The following is a 19512-nucleotide window of genomic DNA, read 5'->3' as shown; positions in this document are numbered from 1 at the left end:
GTTGGATTTAATTTGAGATGATCTATTGATGTCCACTTACTCATAAATATTAAACATGGATTTAATAATGTATTCTAAAATATTTTAATGTATTAGTTTTAAAGGACTCTTAGATGCAAATAGATGCAATTACTATTTAATGATTTGGGTTGCTGAACAAGTATATAAGAATGTGGACCTGCTGAGCAAACACTGTAATAATCACTTTCATTCAGAAGAGTCCCTAAGAAGGTGGGGATGACTCAAACTCATTCTGCCCATGACTTCCTGTTTGTATAAGTTAAGCACTGTCTTCAAACTCAAGTCATCAAAAGGAACAAAATCCATCCACTACCATATTATATGTTTGTTGAGAAAGAAATAGAGGACGGAACATCAGAGGACTGTTTCTCTAACCGTTTCTAACAATTTAACACAATCTTCATGTTCTTGCCATGCTCATATAAAACCATAAATTTAATAAAAACATATTTTATTATTTTTCACTAATATGATCTCCAGGATATTTGTAGAGTGTGTTTATCTGACACAATCAAGGTTTTTTTTTTTCAATTTAAAGATAAAACACTTACTTCTTTTGAGTATAGAAAATATTGACTTTAATATATTGAGCTGTTGTTAAGGAGTTTCATAAATGACACACACAGGTTTTTCCCATCAATCTTCCTTTAAACTATAAAGGCAGTTTAATTTAAAAAAATGAACTGTACCTGCTTTCTGAAAACAGGGTCCAGGTTATAAACTTCAAAAGAGAACTGATTTCTCTAAAGATGTCCTTTTGCAGTAGTCATGCAAAATGATGCTAGTAGATCTTGAATGGCAGTAAATAACAATTCTTGACAGTCACCTGTTAAGAAACAGGCTCTATTTAGTTATACAGAAAATGATCGTATACTGTTATACTGGTTAACCATATCAACAAATATGTATAACTCTTTATTTTTTATATTTTAATTTTTTTTATTATATTATGTTAGTCACCATACAGTACATCCTTGGTTTCTGATGCAAAGTTCGATGATTCATTAGTTGTGTATAACACCCAGTGCACCATGCAATACATGCCCTCCTTACTACCCATCACCAGTCTATCCCATTCCCCCACCCCCTTCCCCTCTGAAGCCCTCAGTTTGTTTCTCAAAGTCCATAGTCTCTCATGCTTCATTCCCCCTTCTGATTACCCCCCCTTTCTTTGTCCACAATAGCTAAATTGTGGAAGGAACCGAGATGCCCTTCAACAGATGACTGGATTAAGAAGTTGTGGTCCATATATACAATGGAATATTACTCAGCTATCAGAAAGAACGAGTTCTCAACATTTGCTGCAACATGGACGGCACTGGAGGAGATAATGCTAAGTGAAATAAGTCAAGCAGAGAAAGACAATTATCATATGATTTCTCTCATCTATGTATAACTCTTTAAACACTAGATATTTACTTAGTCATTGCTTTTCCAGATTTAATTTTTCTCTATAACTTGTATTTTATAATAAACAGAGATGAATATCACTTTAATCCAATTTTCATGGATTTCAATAGCTTAAAATATTTAACACATCATACACACAGGACATCAATAAGGAAGCAATGAACTTAAACTACACACCAGATCAGATGGTCTTAACATGTTTATAGAACATTCCTTTCAACAACAGAAGAATACACATTCTTCTTATGAATCCGTGGAACTTTTTTAAGAGTAGAAATAGGTTAGACAACATTAGTCAATAACTTTAAGAGTATTAAAATCATATCAAGTATCTTTTCTGACCACAGTGGTATAAAAATAAAAATCAAACACAAGATGAAAATTGGAAAATTCACAAATACATGAAGATTAAGCAACGTGCTCCTGGACAATAAATCGGCCAAAGAATAAATCAAATGAGAAGTCAAAAAATATCTTAAGATAAATTAAAATGGAAATACAACATATTAAAATTTATGGGATGCAGTAAAAGCAATTTCTAAGAGGAACGTGCATAGCAAAAAAAAAAACTGCATTAAGAAAAATGGAAGATCTTAAATAACCAACCTAACTTTACACTTTACACTTAAAGGAACAAACAGAATCCAAAGTTAATAGAAGAGTCAAACTCATAGAAACAAAGTCAAAAAGTTGTTGCCAGGGGCTGGAGGATGGGTGATATGAGGAGAGGTTGGTTAAAAGGTATACACTTTTAACTGTAAGATAAAAAAAAAAAATCTCAGAATCTAAAGTAAAACATGGTGACTACAGTTGATAACACTCTGTTCCATAATTGAAATTTTCTAAGATAGTAAAGCTTAAATATTCTCACAGTAAATAATTAATACATGGATGTGTTAACTAGATGGAGGAAATCTTTCACAATATATGTGTACATCAAATCATCACAATGTACAATTTCACATGTCAATTGTAATTTAGTAAAGCTGAAATAGGTTGGTAGAGCTTAGATAGTGGCATAGAAAGAGAACCCTAGGCTTGCCTCATCCCTCAAACACAGCTAAATAACTATCAAATCATTCTGAATACCCATGAAATTGACCTGAGGAATGACAGAACAAACTGCACAACCAGAGGGAGAAAAAAGCCACATCAAGGAAGGACAGAGATGTGGTTTGGGGAAGAAATGGATCATAGGTACTTTGGAGGAGAGAGAGCCCTGGTCACAGAGAAAGGAAAGGGAGAGAGAGGAGTACACAAGGATATGCACAAGGGGAATACTTCACCAAAGCCATTGGCTGGGGAAAATGAAAGGGAATGATTTTTGTGAGATTTTGCAATCAGTGGGGCTCAAAGACTGGAGGTTTTTGTTTGTTTGGTTGGTTTTGGGTTTTTTGGGGGGGGTTGTTTAAGATTTTATTTATTTATTTGAGAGAAAAAGCACAGGCAGGGGAAGTGGCAGGCAGAGGGAAAGGGAGAAGCAGGCTCCCTTCTGAGCAGGGAGCCAGACATGGGGCTCCATCCCAGAACACTGGGATCATGACCTGAGTTGAAGGCAGATGTTCAACTGAATGAGCCACCCAGGCACCCCAAGACTGGAGTTTTAAAGGTCCATGGGCTTGGCTGGGATGCCCTGAGGGTGCTCTCCTACTCCTGGAGAGAAGGCAGGCAAGTCACTTCAGGACAGAAGATATAGTCTGAGGATTGCCCACGGCACACAGTGGGGGGGTATGCAGCAGGGGTATTGTTCCCTCTTCTTGGAGTACATCTGTGAGAGGTGACATTGCCTCTCTGGGGACAAAGGAGCTGATGGGCACCACTTCAGTCCCCCGCCCTGTAGCATAGGTGCAGAGATACCTGCTGGGGGCGGCTAACTTGGACACTGACTATTTAACCTACTTTGCTCCAAATCCCATGCCCCTGCAGTCTGATGTAACTGCCCTTCTGGGTCAAACCTGCATCAGTCCCAGTGAAGCAAGGCCCTCCTCCAGAAGACCAGTGCAGTTCCCACCACACTGAGTCCCTAAAGTTCGGAGTTTTAAAAGTCAGCAGACTTGGCTGGGATACGGCCCAAAGTGTACTTCACTACTCCAGGCAGGTAAGCAACCTGGAGACAGACAGTGTAAAAAGAGCAATCTGAGAAATGCTAGGACACATGAGGGGCAATTATTTCCCCTGGGAAGCCTCCCTGAGAACAGCCAGAATGAACTCTACTATCTCGGGACAAAGAAGCTGACTGGTGACATTTCCCTCCTTCACGCCTCAGCATAAACCAACTTCAGTAAACAACACAGTGCCAACACTGGCTGCCTAACTTGCTTATACTAGGTTCTATCCCCTTGTGTTCCACCAGTACTGCTTTTCACGGGCAGGTGTGCCTAAGGACCAGTGCAGCAGGCCCCTTCCCCAGAAGACCAGCACGAACCCCCACATGCACCAGGTCTACTGAACATACAGTCAGTATGCAAAGCTTCAGTTCTAATGGAAATAGCATCAGGTCTCATTTAACCAGCAGACCAGAGCACAGATAGTTAAAATTCACCATGTTCTGGCCAAGTTCCAAACATCGTCCAGCTGCTGCAGATGACTGACCTGAGTTCTAGAACAGCTAACACACAGCATCCAGGTGGACACGGCACACACTGGAGACCCTTTCCTATGTGCCAGACCTTAAACAAAAGATGACCTCTTCTTCATAAAGACATTGCTCACAGGTGTAGGAAACATAACAGGATTTTCTAACACAGAGAAGACAGAGAACTAGACAAAATGCCAAGATGGAGTAATTCATTCCAAAAGAAAGAACAAGAAATGGTCATGGCCAGAGATCTAATTGAAACACATATAAATAATATGCCTGATGCAGAATTTAAAGCAGAAATCATAAAGATACATGCTGAGCTTGAGAAGAGCATGGAAGACATTAGGAACACCCTTATCACAGGGAGAAAAGAGCTAAAAAAAAATCAAGCTGAGATGAAAATTGCAATATCTGAGATTCCAAACCGATAGAATGTAATAACCACAAGGGTGGAAGAAACAGAAGAATGAATAAGTGATATAGAAGATAGACTTATGAAAAATAATGAAGCTGAACAAAAGAGAGAAATAATGATGTTCATGAGAGTAGACTTAGGGAACTCAGTGACTCCAGCAAATGTAATAACATTTGTATCATAGGTCTCCCAGAAGATGAAGAGAGAAAAAGAGGGAAGTTTTATTTGAGGAAATAATCACTGAAAACTCCCTAATCTGGGGAAGGAAACAGACATCCAGATCCAGGAGGCACAGAGAACTCCCATCAAAATGAACAAAAGCGGTCAATGCCAAGACATCTTATAGTTAAACTTGCAAGATATAGTGATAAAGAAAAATATCTAAAAGCAGCAACACAAAGGAAGTCCCTAACTTACAAGGGAATACCCACAAGGTTAGCAGTAGATGTCTCCACAGAAACCAGGAAAGCTAGAAGACAGCAGAATGATGTATTTAATGTGCTGAATGGAAAAAATCTATAGACAAGAATACTCTATCCAGCAAGGCTGTCATTCAGAATAAAAGGAGATGTAAAGAGTTTCCTAGAAGAACAAAAACTAAAGGAGTTCATGACCACTAAACCAACCCTACAAGAAATATTAAAGAGGACTCATTGAGTGGGAAGGAAATATCAAAGTGAGAAAGTAGAAAGGAACAAGGAAAATCTCCAGAAACAATGACAAAACAAGTAACTAAATGGCACTCAATACATATTTATCGATAATTACTCTGAATGTAAATGGATTAAATGTTCCAATCAGAAGACACCAGGTGTCAGCATGGAATAAAAAAAAAAAATTTTTAAAGACCCATTTACATGCTGCTTTCTGAGATTCATTTTAGACTGAAAGACAACTGCAGATTGAAAGTGAGTTGATGGATAAACATTTATCATACGAATGGGAGTCAAAATTGCCAGAGTAGCAGTGCTTGTATCACACAAACTAGATTTTAAAATTAAGACGGTAACGAGAGAGGAAGAAGGACACTAGATCATAATAAAGGGGAGTATCCAACAAGAAGTAACAAGTATAAATATTTATGCCCCCAACTTGGAAGCATCCAAATATATAAAACAACAACAAACATAAAGGAACTAATTGATAATAGTACAATAATAGTAGGGGACTTTAACACGCCACTCACATGAATAGACAGAATACCTAAAGTGAAAATTAACAAGGAAACAATAGTTTTGAATGACACACTGGACCATATAGACTTAACAGATATATTCAGAACATTCTGTGCTAAAGCAGCAGAATACACATTCTTTTCAAGTGCAATTAAGACATTCTTCAGAATAGAGCACATGCTGGGTCACAAATCAGGTCTCAGCAAGTACAAAAAGACTGAGATGATATCATGCATCTTTTCTGACCACAATGCTATGAAACTTGAAGTCAATCACGAGAAAAAAACATTGGAAAGACCACAAATACATGGTGGTTAAAGAAAATCCTACTAAAGAATGAATGGGTCAACCAGGAAATTAAAGAAGAATGAAAAAATATATGGAAACAAATGAAAATGAAAACAAAATGGTAAAAAAATTGGGGGATGCAGCAAAAATGGTCACAAGGGGGACACATATAGCAATACAGGCCTACTACAGGAATCAAGAACAATCTCAAATGAACAACCCAACCTTACATCTAAAGGAGCTAGAGAAAGAGCAACAAATGAAGCCTGAAGCCAGAAGAAGAAAAAAATAATAAAGATTGGAGCAGAAATAAATGATATAAAAACTCAAAGACAAAGCAAAACAAAACAAAAATAGTGGAACATATCAATGAAACCAGGAGCTGATTCTTTGAAAAAAATTAATTAAACTGATAAACCCCTAGCCAGAGTTATCAAAAAGAAAAGAGAAAGTACCCAAATAAATAAAATCACAAATGAGAGAGCAGAAATAGCAATACAGAAATACAAAGGATTATAAGAGAATATTATGAAAAACTATATGCTAACAAATTGGACAACCTGGGAGAAATGGATAAATTCCTAGACATACATAATCTACTAAAATTGAAACTGGAAGATATAGAAAACTTGAACAGACTGATAACCAGGAAAGAAATTGAATCGGTAATAAAAAATCTCCCAAAAAAGAAAAGTCCAGGGCCAAATGACTTCCCAGGTGAGTTCTACAAAATTTTTAAAGAGTTAATACTGGGGCGCCTGGGTGGCACAGCGGTTAAGCGTCTGCCTTCGGCTCAGGGTGTGATCCCAGCGTTATGGGATCGAGCCCCACATCAGGCTCCTCCGCTATGAGCCTGCTTCTTCCTCTCCCGCTCCCCCTGCTTGTGTTCCCTCTCTCGCTGGCTGTCTCTATCTCTGTCGAATAAATAAATAAAATCTTTAAAAAAAAATAAAGAGTTAATACCTATTCTCAAATTATTCTAAAAAATAGAAACGGAAGGAACATTTCCAAACTCATCCTATGAGGTCAGCATTACTGTGATTCTAAAACGAAAGACTCCACTAAAAAAGAGAACTACAGGTCAATATCCCTGATGAGCACGAATACAAAAATTTTCAACAAAATACTAACAAATTGAATCCAAAGGTACATTAAAAGAATCATTCACCACAATCAAGTGGGATTTATTCCTGGGCTACAAGGGTAGTTCCATATTTGCAAATCAATCAACATGATACACCACATTAATAAAAATAGGATAGAGCTATATGATCCTCTCAACAGATGAAGAAAAAACATTTCACAAAGTACAACATCCCTTCATGATAAAAAACCTCAACAAAGTAGGGATAGAGGGAACATACCTCAGTATCATAAAGGTCATATATGAAAAACCCACAGGTAATATCATTTTTAATGGAAAAAAAACTTCCTCTCTAGTCAGAAAGAATACAGGGATGTCCATTCTAACAACCGTTATTTAACATAGTACTAGAAGTCCTAGCCTCAACAATCAGACAACAAAAAGAAATAGAAGGCCTCCAAATTGGCAAAGAAGAAGTCAAACTTTCACTATTTGCAGATGACATTATGCTCCATCCAGAAAACCCAAAAGACTCCACCAAAGAATTGCTAGACTTGAAAATGGGTTCAGTAAAGTTGCAAGATGTAAATCAATGTACAGAAATCTGCGGCATTTCCATACACCAATAATGCAGGAGCACAAAGAGAAATCAAAGATTCATTCCCATTTACAATCACACCAAAAACCATAAGATACCTAGGAATAAAACTAACCAAAGAGGTAAAAGATCTGTACTCTGCAAACTATAAAAGACTGATGAAAGAAATTAAAGATGACACAAAGAAAAAAAAATAAAAATAAAAAATAAATAAAGATGACACAAAGAAATGGAAAGACATTACATGCTCATGGATTGGAAGAACAAATATTGTTAAAATGTTTATACTACCCAAAGCAATTTACATATTTTATGCAATGCCTATCAAAACATCACTAGCATTTTTCACAGAGCTGGGTAAATAAAGCCTAAAATTTGTATGGAACCACAAAAGACCCTGAATACCCAAAGCTACCTTGAAAAAAAAAAAAAAAAAAGTAAAGCTGGAGGCATCACAATTCTGGACTTCAAGGTATATTACAAAGCTATAGTGATCAAGACAGTATGGTACTGCACAAACATAGCACATAGATCAATAGAACAAAATAGAAAACCCAGAAATAAACCCTTAACTATATGTTCAATTAATCTTTGACAAAGCAGAAAAGAATATCCAATGGAAAAAAGACAGTCTCTTCAACAAGTGGTGTTGGGAAAACTGGACAGCAACATGCAAAAGAATGAAACTGGATCACTTCCTTACACCATACACAAAAATAATGGATGAAAGACATAAATGTGAGACAGGAAACCATGAAAATCCTAGAAGAGAACACAAGCAGTAACCTCTTTGACATTGGCCATAGAAATTTCTTACTAGATATGTCTCCTGAGGCAGGGGAAATAAAAGCAAAAAATAAATGATTGGGACTTCATCAAGATAAAAAGCTTCTGCACGGTGAAGGAAAAAAATAAGCAAAACTAAAAGGCTATCCAATGGAGAAGATATTTGTAAATGACGGATCTGATAGAGGGTTTGTATGCAAAATATTTAAAAACTTATAAAATTTAATACCTAAAAAACAAATAATCCAGTTAAAAAATGAGCAGAAAACATGAACAGATATATCTCCAAAGAAGACATACAGACACATAATAAGATAGATACTCAACATCACTCATCTCAGGGAAATACAAATCAAAACCACAATAAGATACCACCTCATACCTGTCAGAATAGCTAAAATCAAAAACATAAGAAATAACAAGTGTTGGCAAGAATAAAAAGAAAAAGGAACCCTCGTGCACTGTTGGTGGGAATGCAAACTGGTGCAGCCACTCTGGAAAACAATATGAAGGTTCCTTAAAAAGTCAAAAACACTACCCTATGATCCAGCAATTGCACTACTAGGTATTTACCCAAAGGATACAAAAATACTGTTTTTCTAAGGGATACATATACCCTGATGTTTATAGCAGCATTATAAAATGTCCATGGACTGAGGAATGGATAAAGAAGGGGTGGTCTATATATACAACAGTATATTATTCAGCCATAACAAAAGAATGAAATCTTGCCATTTGCCATGACATGGATGGAACTAGGGAGCAGTATGCTAAGAGAAGTAAGTCAATCAGAGAAAGACGAATATAGTATGATTTCACTCATATGTGGAATTTAAGAAACAAAACAGATGAACATATGAAAAAAAAAAAAAAGAGGGATGCCTGGGTGGCTCAGTCAGTTAAATATCTACCTTCGGCTCAGGTCCCAGGGTCCTGGGATTGAGCCCCGCATCGGGCTCCTTGTGCAGTGGGGAGCCTGCTTCTCCGTCTGCCCGCTGCTCCCCCTGCTTGTGTGTGCTCTCTCTCTGACAAATAAATAAAATCTTTAAAAAGGGGGGGGGGGGCAAACCAGGGTACAGACTCTTAACTATAGAGAACAAATTGAAGGTTAGTGGGAGGAGGTAGGTGGGGAATGGGTTAAAATAGGTGATGGGTTAAGGAGGGTACTAGTATTAACAGAGTGTTGTATGGAAGTGTTGAATCACTAAATTCTACACCTAAAACTAATATTCCACTGTGTGTTAACCAGCTGGAATTTAAATAAAAACTTTAGAAAAAGTATTTCAGTTGCTTGTAGTCTTCATGACCAAAAATTATGGATCTTTATGGTTCTTATTTATATTAGTTGGAACCACAAGAGATTGACATTGAAATTCACATGGTGGAATATCAGTAATTTCACATCAGTTAAGCAGGGATTCTCTCTAATCCTGCCTTGCATTTTGTCAAGTCCAAGTTCTAAATATCCCTGTAGCACACGAAATCACTTTTTTTTGTCACAGTAAATTAATTGTTTTTAAATTTCACACTTCATGCACAACACTATGTGAGGAAACAGATAATATATTCTAAATTCACTTCAAAGCCCTATCATTGTGCTTTTAACAAGTAAAAATGTTGTCTATTTTTGTGAGAAATTATGAACAGAAGGATTACACATTTGTTTCCTTTTCACTTCTTTTATCTCTACCTTTCTCCTTCATTCCTTCCTCTTAATTCCTTTCTTTTTTTCCCTTCTTTCTCCCTTCCTTCTTTTCTTAACATGTGACAATTATACATTTCTACTCTATTCCTTAGAGCACAGAATTAAAAAAAGAAGAAAGTAAACTGATTTTTTCCTCCTCAAGTTTGTAAATTATGGCAGAGTGTTAGTTACCTGAGTAAACAGCAAAACCTTGCTTAAGGATGTAAAGAGTTATGTTTCTTTCAGTTTGGGCTTTCATTAGGAAGAATTATTTGGGAGTCAGAATTCTGTGTCCCCATTCTTGCCACTACGTCTTAGTGGAGACATGGCACATCATTTTTGTTTCCTATTTCATGGAATTTATGAAAAAATTAAATGAAATAATTTAATAAATATCACTATTATTTCCCCCTTTAATTATGAATTAATATAGCAAAATAAGAAATTATAATGAATGGCAGTGTTATGGTTCTTATTGTTTTTAAATTCCCTCTTCCAATTTGCTTCTCAGAAGCAAAACGTGTCACTCGTATATTCTCAGTAAGCTCATGCCTGTCTTTTAAGACAGTGTGTTGTAGTGAAGAGACTTTATATTTGTCATCAGTCAGATTTCCTTAGGCTTCTGCCACTCTTGGATTTTGAGAAAATCATTTAGCATTTCTGAGCTAATGCCTTAGAATGGAAATAATGATGTCAGATTCTCTGTCTACTCGAAGGATTATAATAAAAGTTTCAAGAAATAATAGACAAGAAAGTTCTTTCTAAACTCAGTTTTACATATGCTCATTGCTGTATCTCAAGTTCTACCTTGTAAAAGGTTATGACCTTTGCCTACCTATCTTTTTTCTCCATTTCTTTTAAAGTAGATCAAACCTCACCCACAATTCCTAGATGACTTAACCCAAAAGGAGGTGAGTTGTCTCATTATTCACAGTCCTGCTTCACTTACCTTTGGTCACCATGAATTTATCTTATGTGAGAATGCTGATTTTTTGTCATTTTAACATGCATGGATTTTGGGTTTGCACAAAGGGAAAATAAAAGCCCTTATAAACAGCCTAAAATTGTTTTAAAAAATCACTTGACATTTTCTTCTCTTCTACATTCCTAAATTCTGCTATTTCAAATTCTCACCAATGCATATAACATGTATCGTTTCTTTTAGTTTATCCTTTAGGACTTTTTGTAGGATGAGTGCCTTTAATAGAATCCACTTTTAATTTTTCATTTCCAATGTGTCAATGATTAGAAAAACAAATACATGAATTTAACATTTAAAAAAAATGGAAGCTAGAACTTAATTGATATTTACTGTTTATTGGCAACATATTAACTCCAAGACAGTATCTAGGACTGACTTGTCTACCTGAAGAACTTCAATTCATATTGGCAGCATATTAACTCCAAGACAGTATCTAGGACTGACTTGTCTACCTGAAGAACTTCAATTCATATTAAAATCCCTATTCAGGAATGAGGCATCCTTAAGTGTGTGTGTGCATCCTGAAAATGAGCACATATTATGATAAGCTGATTCTGAAATATATCCTGGGTGAGGGGTGGGATTTGGGGGAGGGGGAATTCTTTCGGGAGATAGTGAACCTGGTCATCCAGTTTCCATTGAAAGAGAAATAGCCTAAGGTAAGAATACATAAAAAAGCAGTGGACAGTGGCAAATGGCTTGATTCATTGTTCAGGGGCCAGAAGGAAAAAGATTAGAAAATTGGTGTTATGGGCTGAATTGTGCCCATCCAAAACTCATGTCAAAGTCCTAATCCCCAGGGGCGCCTGGATGGCTCAGTCATTAAGTGTCTGCCTTCGGCTCAGGGCGTGATCCGGGCATTCTGGGATGGAGCCCCACATCAGGCTCCTCTGCTGGGAGCCTGCTTCTTCCTCTCCCACTCCCCCTGCCTGTGTTCCCTCTCTCGCTGGCTGTCTCTCTGTTAAATAAATAAATAAAATCTTAAAAAAACCCAGTACCTCAGAATGTAACCATATTTGGAGATAAGGTCTTAAGTAATTAAAATGAGATCTTCAGGTAGGCCCTAATCCAACATAAATGGTGTCCTTATAAGAATTTGATGGGGCACCTAGGTGACTCAGTCAGTGGAGCATATGACTCTGTTTCAGCTCAGGTCATGATCTCAAGGTCTTGAGATTGAGCCCCAAGTTGGGCTCCAAGCTCAGCAGGGAGTCTGCTCAAGATTCTTTCCCTCTCCCTCTGCCCCTTCCCCTGCTCACACACTCTCTAACTCCCTCAAATAAATAAATAAATATTTTTATAAAGAAGAGGAAATTTTAACCAGGAACATTCATAGACAGAGTGATAACCATGTGAAGGCACAGAGAATAGGTGGTCATCTGCAAGCCAAGAAAGTGCCTTAGAAGAAATCAAACCTAGCAATACCTTGACGTTGACCTTCTAGCCTCCAAAATTGTGAAAATATACTTCTGTTGTTTAAGCCACCCAGTCTGTAGTATTGTGTTAAGTTATGTGTACCATATATGCGTTGGGTACTCTACCATCCACTAGAAAAAGATATTACAAAGCAAATACAAACATTACAAACAAGCACACAAACAAATACACAGAATGTCTTGGCCAACTAACTAAAGCCAGTCCCTATTATCAGCCAGTCCCTATTAGCATGCGAACTAATGAACAGAGTGGCAACCTTGTCAAAGACAGAGGTTAAGCATGGCTCCAACAACATGAGGGCTCACTCAATAAAGCTGATCCAACTACTAGCACTATAGAATGTACAAACTATGCTAAGCTCACCCACTGCCACCAATTTGGCCTTATTCCATGAGGACTTTAATCAGCTGCTTTTGAGCAAGTTAAATATGTTGGTATCCTTGCAACTTGGAAGGGGAAGGGATTCTCTCTCACTAGAATCAACATATATTTTAGGTATGGGTTTCTTTTTCTTGCCCTCAGGTCCTCAGCAGCACCACTCTCAAAGAAGTTTACCAAATGTTCGAGCCATGACACAGACCTTGTATAACATTGCATAGGACCAATGGCTACACTTAACAACAAAGGAGGTACATCAGTGGACAAGTAGACATGGAATTCACTAGTCTGATCACATACCTTACTACTCAGAGACCCAATGCAATTATTCTTAACACTATTTAAATACATGTGTCTCCTCCATCTTAAATATATATATTTAATATATATATCATCTCTCTATTAGTGTTCTCCAGAGAATCAGAACTAATAAGGATATATTTATATTTATATAAATATACTACCAGAAATTGGGCTAATGGGAAATGTAATTATGGAGACTGATAAGTCCCAACATTGGTGTCAGCAACCTAGAGATGCAGAAGAGTTGGGGTATAGTCCCAGTCTAATTCTGAAGGCCTGAGAACCAGGAGAGTCAACTGTTATAGCTACAGTTTGAAGGTTGGCAAGCCTTGGTCTCAAACCCAAGAAGAGCCCATGTTTCAGTTCAAGTCTGAAAAGAGGAAAAAACTGATGTTCGAACTTGAAGGCAAGAGGAATTCCCTCTTATTCACTAGAAAGTTAGCCTTTCTGTTCTATTCAGGCACCCAATTGATTGGATAATGTCCACTCACATTAGGTAAGGCACTCAATTTACTCAGCCTATGGATTCAGTGTTAATTGCATCCAGAAACACCCTCACAGACACACCTAGAATGACCAAATGTCTGGACACCCTGTGGCCCAGTTAAGTTGATACATAATACTAAGTATCACACTTTCTTAACCTCACATCCTCCTTTAACTTTTGTCTTATTTCCAAATATATTAAACCATTTAAGCTTCAACCTGGTTTCACTGGTGTCAAGACACTTTTTTTTTTTTCCAGAGATCCTACAGCACACAGGAGGTTACAGAGTAAGTAAATATCCAGAATAGCACAGTCCAATCCACTTTTCCTATAAATAGGATATTAACTTTTGTCATTTCTAAATGGACTTCATTAGCCTAGTACTGTGTAGAAGACTGCTCAAATATTCAATTAATGTTAAATATTCTTGTCTTTTCAAGGATATTGAAAACCTTAACTTTTAAGTGTTGTTTATATTGTATTGAACCATTTATGATAAAATTTTTAATGATACCAGGTGGATCATCCTAATTCCAGATTAACTACATCCCACTGACACAATTTCTTCCCCACCATGGTGCCACCTGTCTGGTACCAAACTCATTCAGCTGTGGAAAATGACAGCTGGCTCTTCAAGGTGGGAAGTGGTGGGAGCAGGAGTCAGGTGAAAATGACTCATTAGCAATGAAATGGAAAAATTGTGCAGACTTCCCTGTGGACATTCTGGATGATGCATAGCTCTTTTTTCCCAAGGTTTCTTTCACTCAGATTGCTCAATTGAGAGTTAATTGCAAACAAACAAACAAACAAAAACAAAAATAAAAAAGAATATACTTAATTCTCAAACATTTTTAAAATTACTATGATACAATTCTATCATATCTAATCAATGTATTTATATTTTCTCAACACAAGTTGAAGTTTCTGTTTTGACATGAATCACAAAGAAGTGTCAAAAGAAAAATACTCTGATGTTTTAGCTTTCTGAGCATGTTCAGGAATATTATATTAGAAAGAACCCTGGAATTCAGAGTGGACATACTGAATTCTAGTCACTCAACAGCTACACAAAATCACATAGTTCTGTTACCTCCTCAGGACATCAGAATGTTCATGAAGAAAACAGAATTTAATAGGCACAGTGATTGGATTATGCCTAATTATAATTTTTTTCTCTCCCTTTCCTGTTTCCTTTATTTTATTTATTTAAAGTTATTAATAGATTACTCTCAAATATCTCTCATACTTGAGGATTTTTATACTATTTAAAGAATTTTTCATTGGGTATATGGAATATTTGAAGTATAAATAAGACAAAGATCTATATTCAGCTTTTGAAATATGGAGTTTTCAGAGAAGTACAAAGACAGCTCTGTTATCATTAAATTAGAAATAAAGTCTTTTAACAAAAACTTCTCATATACTATATCCACATACACTTCCCATATGCTATTAGTATCAATACATTTATAGGAAATTATTTTATAGAAAGTTAATTGTTGTATATCTCCTAAATGCTCTTCCAATTATGGAAATTTAATTATGGTTAGCTAAATAATTATTCAGATTTTTCAGACCAAAATGGTAGCAACACTAAAATGATAGGAAAGAAACTTAATTTATGAAAAAGAACTATCAATGCATAGTGGCACCCTGATAGTAAACAGTAGCATATGCCTTTTGGGGCCTTGATTCTCAAGAGTGTGTCCAAATGTTAGTGACACCCTGATGTGCCAAGAATAACCCTGCAAACACCAAGACAGACTGTCACGGGTCCAAAAATAAACTTTTCTTAGACCACATCTCACTTTTTATCATTTGAATTCCTTTTTCACATACATGCACTTGTCTTCTGACCTTTTTCATTTCCTGACAGCCCAAAATTGCCATTAGTAGCAGACACTTAGGAGTCATGGTGTTGCAACTGTCACTATTAGTTAAGAATACCATCCAAGTTCAAGGTAACTAGAATTTTTGTCCTTTAGTCTTTTTTGGCTTTCTCAGTTTGGGGTCAAAAGGGTTGTCCATAGCAAATACCTGAGCATAGAATTTTGTTGAAATATTTCATTTCACAAAACCATGAACTCCCAGACCAATCTTGTTACTGCCATTTGTCACACGTTTACCACATGTGTCTTCTATCTTGAAAAACTCTTACCTTTCCTAAGTCCAATGTCATTGAACAAAATTGCTTTTCAGACACCATACCAAAAATCTTCACAAAGGATGTAGCAGGCCAGAGTCAGTTTTTACAGACTCTATTCTCTTACGGTGCTGACAATCTGTGAGAGCAACTAAAGCTGAAAAAGGTCTTTCCTGTCTTTCTACCACTGGCACTGCAGCTGTTAGCACTTCTGGTGTCAAGGTACAAATGTCATGAAGGTACTGTCAGTAAAGTAACAGCCATGAAAAACAGCCTGGCAGTCTGGCTAACTGCCAGAGCCCTTAATCGTCTTGTTATATGCTGCTTGGAGGTGGACTTCTGTTATCACTGTTCCCTCCAGTTGCTCTTAATTGAAACAGAGGGATTTGTTTCACATCATTGAAATGAAACGGTGTTTTGTGACTCTGTTTAAGAGTGTAATTTCAAAATTGAAGACCAACTGAGGTGCCTAGAACATCATAGTTAAGTTTTCTGTAATTCACACACGTGTGTCATGGGAGGAAATGGCTTGAATTAAAATCATTCTATAGTTCCCCACCCCAGAGCCTTCCATGGAGAAGAGTACATTTGAAAACTTCAAATAGATGAAAGATGTATAACTTTAAAATGTCTATTTTGATAACTATATGTATTCTAATTAGAGTAAATTGCCCAGATGTAAGTATAAATGACTGATCAATGAAGGATTTCTTAGACTTTAAGAGATGATTCTATAATTTAGTACAAAAAGATAAAAGAATTTTATTATATTAATTTTGGTACAATGCATAACAACAAAGGGGCCTTTCTTCAGGGAGTCATACTGTTGACTGGGGATTTGAATATCAACAAACTGTAGCATCATCAATTACTTTCAGATTTGCAGTTATCACCATAGATATGGTAATTTACTAACCTATTTGTCAGGGTCTCCAGGATGCCTTTGGCCTTGGAGCAAAGCTTGTGGACGCTATTTCCGGAGACATCTGTCACCAGAGGACATAATCAGAAAACAAGAATGGCCCCTCTAGAAAAAATGGCATATGCTCCCTTTGCCATCCAATTAAAAAGACAAATATCATAGACATTATTTTCCCAAGTCCACATTTCATATTTATATACATATGTCTACAGATTCCTACAAGGTACACATATTCATTTATTTCTATATCATTTACACCATTCTATCAAAACTCTTTTGCTAAGGTTATAGCAGACTAATAATTAAAATAAATAATTATGAGATATTACTGGCTTGCATTAGATGTTCAATCAGTGTCGACACTTTACTGTCTAATTATCAACATTAGTAGCCCATTTCTAGGATTTATCTTCCAAAACTCTAAGTGTTTAATCGATATACCCATATGGACATCTTATAGACCCCTCAACCTTATTATTTTCATACCACCCCATAATTTTTACTTTTTCAATATTACCTGTTTTCCTACAGCTTTGTCATCATGTATTTCCTTGGAAAGCAAAATAAAACAAAACAAAATATAAAATATAATTTTCCTTGACAGATACTTTTACCTCAACTTTTCCATCCGATATTTCACTATATTCTATGATTATAACTCAGAAAATGTGCCAAATCTGGGTCCATCTTCAATACTGAAGTTCAGCCTGGAATTTCTCTCACCGGCCAATAGCAGTGGTCTTCTAACATTTTTTCCTGTTCCTCTTCCTTTTTCAACCTCAATTTGTTCTATCCTTTATTTCCTTACAAACCTACAGCACCACACTTATGAATAGAGGCATTTATAATCTTCCCTTCACCAAATAAAAAGTTCAGAAACCTTAGGCTGAGGCTAATTATAATCTTTTCTTTCCAACTCCATTATCTGATCATCTTTCTATATTAAATGAACTACTCACCATACCAAATGTTTTTGTTAGAGTAGTCAGTCAGTTAAGTTCTAACAGGATGCCTAGAGATCAGCATCAAGGAAGTCATGGCCAGCTAGGGAAGATCAGAGGCCTATCCTAACAGCACTCCACAAAAAGCTGGATCAAACCAGACAGGCCCAAAATGGCAGATGCCATGAAAAGAAACCTCTAACCAAATCAGGAAGAAAAAGCTAGAAACTCTGCTTCCCTCCCAATGTAATGAATATTCCACCCCTAGTTAACAAATAAAAGAAATCCAGCCATACGCTCTCTCTCATTCTCTCATTCTCTCTCTCCTGCTTTTGTATCTCCAGAGTGTACTTTTCACTTTAATAAGCTTTCCTGGTTGTTATTAATCCACTGTGCTACCTATTTGTCCTTGAATTTCTTCTTATGACAAGACCAAGAATGTTTAGTGACTCCCTAAGTTCTGGCTGGGTCAAGGCCCCAAGGCTCAGGGACTCCCCAGTTCAACAGGCAACATCTTTTTGGTGATGAGGCAGAGACAAGGTAACAGCAGTTTGAGCTACTCTCATAGTCTATAAGTACCCAAATCTCACCTCCCTTGTGTTGGAGAGTTGCTTAGTCAGCACTGTTCCTCCTTTGTTCTACTTGCTCTTTCCAATCTACCTGGGAACAAGACAGTCTGGTAGCATTTATGAGAGACAGATTTTCAGGTCCAAAGAATAATGGGACACTTGTTCCTTTCCACCAAAAGGTGTTCTTAGGTGACTAAAGGCCTCAGGGAAATGTCTGAGTTATTCCTCGAGATGCTAACAGTCCTATAGGCAACTCCCTCTCATAGTAATTAATTTCTAGTTTGCCTGGGGACACACACATAAGGATTGATCATCCAGAGCTCCCAGCCCCCCCTAGATGTCTTAAACTTCCAGAGAAACCAAGACATGTTAAACAGTGCTTCCCAGCTGCTCATGGAAGTGATACTCACAAGTGTCAACACCTAGATCCATTACACTGATCCTTACATAATTGTCCCATAGTCCCAGGCTGTCTCAAACTCATCAGAAATCTTTCTGGTCTTTCTCTTATGCGTTAATGTCTCATGCTTATTTTTCTCATCTTTTTTGACTGACTGTGGAATGTTCCAGCCCATTCTCATCTGCTCCTTCTGACAACTGCTGGGAGTGGGACAGTTCAAAACTAACACCAGGCAGATTGAATGTATTGGAATTCACTTTAAAAGGTGATCCTGAAAGTGGTAGAGGCTTGCCCTTATGCTGTGCAGTGTCCAGAAGTTCTATTTAAGGTCTCTTGGGTTATGGGATGCTGTGATTCCACCTCCCCGCCCCCCCAGATTCCTCTCATAGCTACTTCCACATTGACCTCTGCTGGTGGTGGGGCAAGGAGACCTGCAGGATGTTCTGCCACCTATCACAGAGATTCTGTAACTCACATTGTTGTGTTTTACAGGTCACCATTCAATTTGTTTAAAGCTATTTTACTTCCTAGCAAGGGATCCTGCTCAATGAGATTTTTCCCTGTGGGTTTGCTTTATTCATCACTTAATTGCATGGACATTCAACCAAAACAATTCAGGGATACAGAGAATTAATAAAATAGAGGTTAATTTCACCTGAACTGGGGGCAAAAAGAGATCAAAAGATTTCTATGGGCTTGACAAGAAATATTCAGACCATCAAAGGGACCCTCATCCCTGGAGGCCATTATCTGCCATGAACTGTTAAAAGGCCTATCAGGATGAGGGGAATGAGCTATTCAGAGATCTTGGAGTCATAATGATGTCTTCTTCTGGGGAATCCACCCTAGGATTTCAGGGTTACTTATGGAACACCATTTTTATCGTTCCTGTCAAGGTCTTCAGGAAG

The 19512-nt window shown here is 37.0% G+C and overlaps 1 protein-coding gene across 1 annotated transcript in view; it reads right to left on the bottom strand.

The window, feature by feature from the left end:
- Window positions 1-19512, bottom strand: part of CNTN5 (contactin 5) — a 1310719-nt gene that overhangs the window by 992801 nt on the left and 298406 nt on the right. Inside the window, exon 2 of the mRNA XM_026505289.3 lies at window positions 711-847. The gene's annotated coding sequence lies outside the window, so the exon portion shown is untranslated. The remainder of the gene's footprint in view (window positions 1-710; window positions 848-19512) is intronic.

Source organism: Ursus arctos, unplaced genomic scaffold, assembly GCF_023065955.2.
Source record: "Ursus arctos isolate Adak ecotype North America unplaced genomic scaffold, UrsArc2.0 scaffold_22, whole genome shotgun sequence".
Taxonomy (NCBI): domain Eukaryota; kingdom Metazoa; phylum Chordata; class Mammalia; order Carnivora; family Ursidae; genus Ursus; species Ursus arctos.
The sequence above is the reverse complement of the archived record's forward strand: the minus strand, read 5'-3'. Positions and strand labels throughout refer to the sequence as shown.